Source organism: Photinus pyralis, unplaced genomic scaffold (genome assembly GCF_008802855.1).
Source record: "Photinus pyralis isolate 1611_PpyrPB1 unplaced genomic scaffold, Ppyr1.3 Ppyr1.4_LG10, whole genome shotgun sequence".
In the NCBI taxonomy this organism is placed as follows: Eukaryota; Metazoa; Arthropoda; class Insecta; order Coleoptera; family Lampyridae; genus Photinus; species Photinus pyralis.
Window position 1 is genome coordinate 10,364,830 of NW_022170250.1, and position 7,151 is coordinate 10,371,980.

Genomic DNA, 7,151 nt, shown 5'->3' on the forward strand with positions numbered 1-7,151 from the left:
CGAGCCACATGTTACCCTTTTTTTTACAGAACCCCAACAGAATGCAAGAGTTCGCCAGGAATTTTTATTAATTTATTGTTGATTAATTGTGTAGTGAATGTTACCTAATTGTTTATTGTAAAATTTATTTATTATGGCAAAAAACGAACCCGTTCCGAAAGCAGGAATGGAACCTTAATGGTGGAATGCTTTGTTTTGGTTTACTACCCCATAGCCTGCCCCTCTGTAGCTTGCTCGACTACAATAACGTCCTATGAACCTTGCTTCAGGAAAAAAAGAAGTTCTTAAACAAAACTAAAAATATTCCTGCTGGCCAGATAATTTAATCTATCTTAGTAAACAATGTAATGTTTGATTCTAAATGAACAAATCAAAGTCATTAAGTCACGAAATTTGAATTGGTAGTTTGGCGGATTTTTTTTATAACAGAGCTACTATGAAGGAGAATTTGTTGGTGGGAGACCACTCGGTGGAACGCAATCCGGCGGAGGTCCATTCGGCGGTGGACCATTCGGTGGTGGGCCTCCAGGTGGCGGTCCGCACACGGGCTTATCACTTTGAGTTTGGGCGCGGACCTGGCAATAAAATTTAGTGCATTCTTAGCAAGTAAAATCACTCTTACCCCAAGGCCGAGGATGAGCAGAAGTCCAAGCACGTGAAGCTGTTTCACTGTGGTATGCTTGATAATATACCCATCAGTGGTTTATATAACGAATTTAATGTACAGTCATGCTGGTCAATTACGTTGCCAGGAATGCCCCCATTGCAAATACCGAGAATGTGCAAGGCTACGGTCACGCTTGCAAGGGTAATTGCATCGCGTATTGTATTTGATCATAAACATAACAGGTATAATCATGGCCATTGGTAACTAAATCGATTGTTACTAATTGTACCGGAAGAACAATTGCCACATATGCCCTTTTCAGGATCATAACGTATTCAAATTCTCATTAGATTCCTTTCAGATAATCTTCAGATTCTCTTCAGATTCTCCTCAGATTTTCTTCGGCTTCCTTTCAGATTTTGCTAAGATTCTCTTCAGAACCTGATTTGATTTTCCTCACATTCCCTTTAAATTTCTCTCTTCAGATCCTCCTCAGATTCTCCTCAAATTTTCATCAGATTCTTTTCAGAGTCTCTTCAGCTCCTTATCAAACGGTCTCTTCAGATTCTCTTCAGGTCCTTTTCAGATTATCTTCAGATTTTCTTCAGATTCTCCTTAGATTTTCTTCAGATTCTCCTTAGATTTTCTTCAGATTCTCCTCAAATTTTTCTCAGATTCTCTTCACAGTCTCTTCAGCTCCTTATCAAAGATTCCCCTCAGATTTTCTTACGCTTTCCTTCAAATCTTCCTAAGACTCATTTCCGATTAAGACTCTTCAGACTCCTCACATTCTCTTCAAATTTCCCTCAGATTCTCTTCAGAGTCTCTTCAGTTCCTTATCAAACGTTCTCTTCTGATTCTCTTCAGGTCCTTTTCAGATTATCTTCAAATTTCCCTCAGATTCTCTTCAGAGTCTCTTCAGCTCCTTATCAAACGTTCTCTTCTGATTCTCTTCAGGTCCTTTTCAGATTATCTTCAGATTTTCTTCAGATTCTCCTTAGATTTTCTTCAGATTCTCCTCAAATTTTTCTCAGATTCTCTTCACAGTCTCTTCAGCTCCTTATCAAAGATTCCCCTCAGATTTTCTTACGCTTTCCTTCAAATCTTCCTAAGACTCATTTCCGATTAAGACTCTTCAGACTCCTCACATTCTCTTCAAATTTCCCTCAGATTCTCTTCAGAGTCTCTTCAGTTCCTTATCAAACGTTCTCTTCTGATTCTCTTCAGGTCCTTTTCAGATTATCTTCAAATTTCCCTCAGATTCTCTTCAGAGTCTCTTCAGCTCCTTATCAAACGTTCTCTTCTGATTCTCTTCAGGTCCTTTTCAGATTATCTTCAGATTTTCTTCAGATTCTCCTTAGATTTTCTTCAGATTCTCCTCAAATTTTTCTCAGATTCTCTTCACAGTCTCTTCAGATCCTAATCAAAGATTCTCTTCAGATTCTCGCCGGGTTCTTTTCAGATTATATTCAGATTTTCTTCAGATTCTCCCCAGATTTTCTTCGGGTTCCCTTTAGATTTTCCTAAGATTTTCTTCAGATCCTCCTCAGATTCTCCTTAAACTTTTCTCAGATTCTCTTCAGCTCCTTATCCAAGATTCCCTCAGATTTTCTTATGCTGTCCTTCAAATTTTCCTAAGACCCATTTCCGTTTCAGACTCTTCAGACTCCTCAGATTCTCCTCAAATTTTCCTCGGATTCTCTCCAGAGTCTCTTCAGCTCCATATCAAACGTTTTCTTGTGATTCTCTTCAGGTCCTTTTCAGATTATCTTCAGATTCTCCTCAGGTTCTTCTTAGTTTTTATTCAGTTTCTCTTCAGATTCTCCTCAAATTTTCCTCAGATTGTCTTCACAATCTCTTCAGCTCCTTATCAAAGGTTCTCTGCAGATTCTATTCAGGTTCTTTTCATGTTATCTTCAGAATCTTCTCAGATACTCCTTAGATTTTCTTCAGATTCTCCTCAAATTTTTCTCAGATTCTCTTCACAGTTTCTTCAGATCCTAATCAAAGATTCTCTTCAGATTCTCGTAAGGTTCTTTTCAGATTCTCCTCAGATATTCTTCGGCTTCCTTTTAGATTTTCCTAAGATTTTCTTCAGATTCTCCTCAGATTCTCCTCAAACTTTCCTCATGTTCTTTTCAGTCTCTTCAGCTCCTTATCAAAGATTCTCTTCAGATTCTCTTCAGGTTCTTTTCAGATTTTCTTTAGACTTTCCTCAGATTTTCTTCGACTTCTTTTCAGATTTTACTCAGATTCTCCTAAAATTTTCCTCAGATTCTCTTCACAGTCTCTTCAGATCCTTATCAAAGATTCTCTTCAGATTCTCTTCAGGTTTTTTTCAGATTACATTCAGAATCTTCTCAGAATCTTCTTAGATTTTCTTCAGATTCTCCTCAAACTTTCCTCAGATTTTCTTCGGCCTCTTTTCAGATTTTCCTAAGATTCTTTTCAGATTCTCCTCAGATTCTCATCAAATTTTCCTCAGATTTCCTCTTCAGCTCTTTGTCAAAAGTTTTCTTCAGATTCTCTTCAGGTTCCTCTTGGGCTTTCTTTAGATTCTCCTCAGATTTTCTTTGGTTTTCCTTCAGATTTTCCTAAGATTCTATTCAGGTTCTCCTCAAATTTTCCTCACATTCTTTTCACAGTCTCTTCAGTTCCTTATCTTCAAATTCTTTTCAGATTCTCTTCAGATTCTCTTCAGATTCTCTTCAGATTCTCTTCAGATTCTCTTCAGATTCTCTTCAGATTCTCTTCAGATTCTCTTCAGATTCTCTTCAGATTCTCTTCATTCTCTTCAGATTCTCTTCAGATTCTCTTCAGATCTCTTCAGATTCTCTTCAGATTCTCTTCAGATTCTCTTCAGATTCTCTTCAGATTCTCTTCAGATTCTCTTCAGATTCTCTTCAGATTCTCTTCGAGATTCTCTTCAGATTCTCTCAGATTCTCTTCAGATTCTCTTCAGATTCTCTTCTTCAGATTCTCTTCAGATTCTCTTCAGATTCTCTTCAGATTCTCTTCAGATTCTCTTCAGATTCTCTTCAGATTCTCTTCAGATTCTTCTTTCTCTTCAGATTCTCTTCAGATTCTCTTCAGATCTCTTCAGATTCTCTTCAGATTCTCTCAGATTCTCTTCAGATTCTTCTTCAGATTCTCTTCAGATTCTCTTCAGATTCTCTCTTCAGATTCTCTATCAGATTCTCTTTCAGATTCTCTTCAGATTCTCTCTTCAGATTCCTTCAGATTCTCTTCAGTTCTCTTTCAGATTCTCTTCAGATTCAGATTTCTCTTCAGATTTCTCTTTCAGATTATTCTTCAGATTCTCTTCAGATTCTCTTCAGATTCTCTTCAGATTCTCTTCAGATTCTCTTCAGATTCTCTTCAGATTCTCTTCAGATTCTCTTCAGATTCTCTTCAGATTCTCTTCCGATTCTCTTCAGATTCTCTTCAGATTCTCTTCAGATTCTCTTCAGATTCTCTTCAGATTCTCTTCAGATTCTCTTCAGATTCTCTTCAGATTCTCTTCAGATTCTCTTCAGATTCTCTTCAGATCCTCCTCAGATTCTCTTTAGATTTTCTTCAAACTCTGTTCAGATTCTCAGATTTTCCTTGGCTTCCTTTCAGATTTTCCTAAGATTCTCATCCGATTCTCCTCAAATTTTCCTAAGATTATTTTCAGAAACTCTTCAGATATTTATCAGAGGTTCTCTTCAGATTCTCCTTAGAATTTACCTAAGATTCTCCTCAGATATTCCTCAGATTCTATTCAGAGTCTCTTTTGATTTTCTTAAGATTTTCTTTAGATTCTCTTCAGATTCTCCTAAGAGTTTCCTCAGATTCTCTTCACAGTCTTTTCAGATTCTGTTCAGGTTTTCATCAGATTTTCCTTAGATTCCTTTAAAATATTCTTCAGATTTCTTTCAGATTTTGTTTAGCTTCTTTGCAGATTCTCTTCAGATTCCTCAAATCCCTCAGGCACCTCTGATTCCTCACATTCTTCAGATTTTTCAGTCTCTTCAGACCCTTCAGACTCTTCAGACTCTTCAGACTCTTCAGACTCTTCAGACTCTTCAGTCTCTTCAGACCCTTCAGACCCTTCAGACCCTCCAGACTCTTCAGACTCTTCAGAGACTTCAGACTCTTCAGACTCTTCAGACTCTTCAGACTCTTCAGACTCTTCAGACTCTTCAGACTCTTCAGACTCTTCATACTCTTCCGACTCTTCAGATTCTTCAGACTCTTCAGACCCTTCAGACTCTTCAGACTCTGAGGTTGAAGAGGATCGACTATGAAATAACGATCAGAGCCGAGGGCGAAATCATTGTATACTTTCAAAATTTCAAAAGAAAATGAATTAGCATCAATTGAAACACCATCAAGACCCCTGATGATTGTTTTTAAAATTTAAAATGATTTGGTAGGGACAGGTGAATCTAAAAGTGTCTTGAGTGGCCTTCGGAAATCTTCTAGAGGCCTTCAAAAGCTTTGTAAGTCCTTCAAGTCTCATAAATCCTTTGAATGGTTCTCGAAGATTTTCCAATGCCTCTCAAGACACTTGGAGGGACCTTTACTGAAAGGCCAATGAGAGAGTTTAAAAAGGTTGGATAGCACCAAAGGTCGATTTAGATGATGCCTTGTTTTTTATCAACACACGATTTTTCATACAATTAGCGATGCACCTGAGCAGGTGCAATAAGTACCACGGCACACTGAATGCGCCTAAACAATGCCATACAGACCTTGTACTGTTAATTGCGATCTGCATAACATCCGGTATATAGTCCTTCTCCCTATATAAGCTACAATGGAACGCATTCGATATCAAAATCATGAAGCTGTTCTATCTATTGGCGTTCTTTCTGGTCTTCGTTTTTGGGGTAAGCGAGATCTATCTGTTCGTTTTTGATTGTAAAATTTACAATTTAGATTAATGCCCAAAATGACAATCAACATCCTGGTCCTGGAGACCGACCACCGAATGGTCCTCCATCTGGCGAGAGAAGTCCAAGATCGAGTTTCATGTAAATGACGGCCGCATAACCCCGTAACGGATAGTCAATAAAGCACACGCACTCTACAATTATTTCGTCTTATAGAAAACAAAATTCGAACGATAAGATGTCTTTAAAGATCTTCAAGAACTTCAAGAGCCTTGAAATATCCTTGAATATGCTTTGCGTTTTAATAGCGCTTAAGGGTCTATAAGGATCTTCAAGAAACTTTAAGAAGATTTAAGAGGATTCTATATAGAATGGTCCCCACAACTTACTGTCGAACCGTCTAGGTGGATTTTTATCCTATAAAAAGCTTTTTCTAACAGTTTTTTATGACCTTATAGCCTTTAATAACCTTTAAGAGTGCCTAAAACATTCATTTTGAAGACTCTTTCTAAGTGCAATTAAGGTTATACCTACTAAGGCCTAGCGAGTCGAAGGTGAGTTCGGCATATATCATGTTTTATACCGGGTGTCGCAGGTTCTACGCATCATAGGCAAACAGAACTAATGTATTTTTATGCGAAAGATGCACGAGGCCTTTGATATGTACTTGAAATTAGCTTTCAACGTACGTTATTACGCTTGCCTGGTGCTAGAAAGATGGTAGTAGCATCTTAAACGCTAGTTTCAAGGGCGCGTTCTACGGGGCACATTGTATATAAACATACTACGGGAATCCTGTGATACCCTCCAGAATTCTTGAGAAAATTAAAAAGCCTTTGGGATTCTGAGACAATTTTTAAGGATCTTCGCCCCAATTTAAAGTTTTATTGACCATGATGAAAGCCCTTTGAAGAGCCGTCAAAGATGTTCAAGGTTTTTGTAACCATTAAAAAGATCGTCAAGCTTTCAGACCCAACACCCCTTTTTCGACGAGCGTAAGACACCCGGAAGTACGAATCGTTTTGGGTTCTACGCACCAAAATTAATAAGAAAAAGTTTTTTTCCGACAAATTTTGGTGCAGTCGATTTTTGGTAAAAAAGGAAGGTTTATACCTCGGTTTATACACTGCCTTTTTTTTGGCCCGAAAAAAAAATTGTCTCAAATCGACCGGAAAAAAATATTTTCTTATAGAATGTGGCCTGTAGAATCCATAATTTCAAACAGTTCCTAGATTGTGCTACTAGTTCAAAAGTTACAGCCCTTTGAATTTTCTTTCGAAATTGGTTTCTAGTCTATAAGCTTTGATTGAGAGGTCTGATCGAAAAAGTACGAATCGTTTTGGATTCTACGCACCAAAATTAATAAGAAAAAGTTTTTTCCCGAGAAATTTTGGTGCAGTCGTTTTTTGGTAAAAAGGAAGGTTATACACTGCCTTTTTTTGAGCCCCGAAAAAAAAATTGTCTCAGATCGACCCGGAAAAAAATTTTCTTATAGAATGTGGCCTTTAGAGTCCATAATTTCAAACAGCTCCAAGATCGAGCTACTAGATCAAAAGTTACAGCCCTTTGAATTTTTTGTCGAAATTCTGACAGCGCCAATCGATAGCGCTGGCCGAGACCTTTCCAACGAAGGGTCGGAAGGCATATCTACGACGCGCCGTTCTCGA

The 7,151-nt window shown here is 37.9% G+C and overlaps 2 long non-coding RNA genes across 2 annotated transcripts; one reads left to right on the forward strand and one right to left on the reverse strand.

Annotated features, from left to right (window-relative positions):
- Window positions 1-307: 307 nt before the first annotated feature.
- LOC116162479 lies at window positions 308-678 on the reverse strand. Its single transcript, XR_004143546.1, has 2 exons — window positions 623-678; window positions 308-575 (listed from the first exon to the last, which is right to left on the reverse strand). It is a non-coding gene; the product is annotated as an uncharacterized LOC116162479 (long non-coding RNA).
- A 4,674-nt stretch (window positions 679-5,352) lies between these two features.
- Window positions 5,353-5,829, forward strand: LOC116162456. Its single transcript, XR_004143543.1, has 2 exons — window positions 5,353-5,481; window positions 5,531-5,829. It is a non-coding gene; the product is annotated as an uncharacterized LOC116162456 (long non-coding RNA).
- Window positions 5,830-7,151: the final 1,322 nt, after the last annotated feature.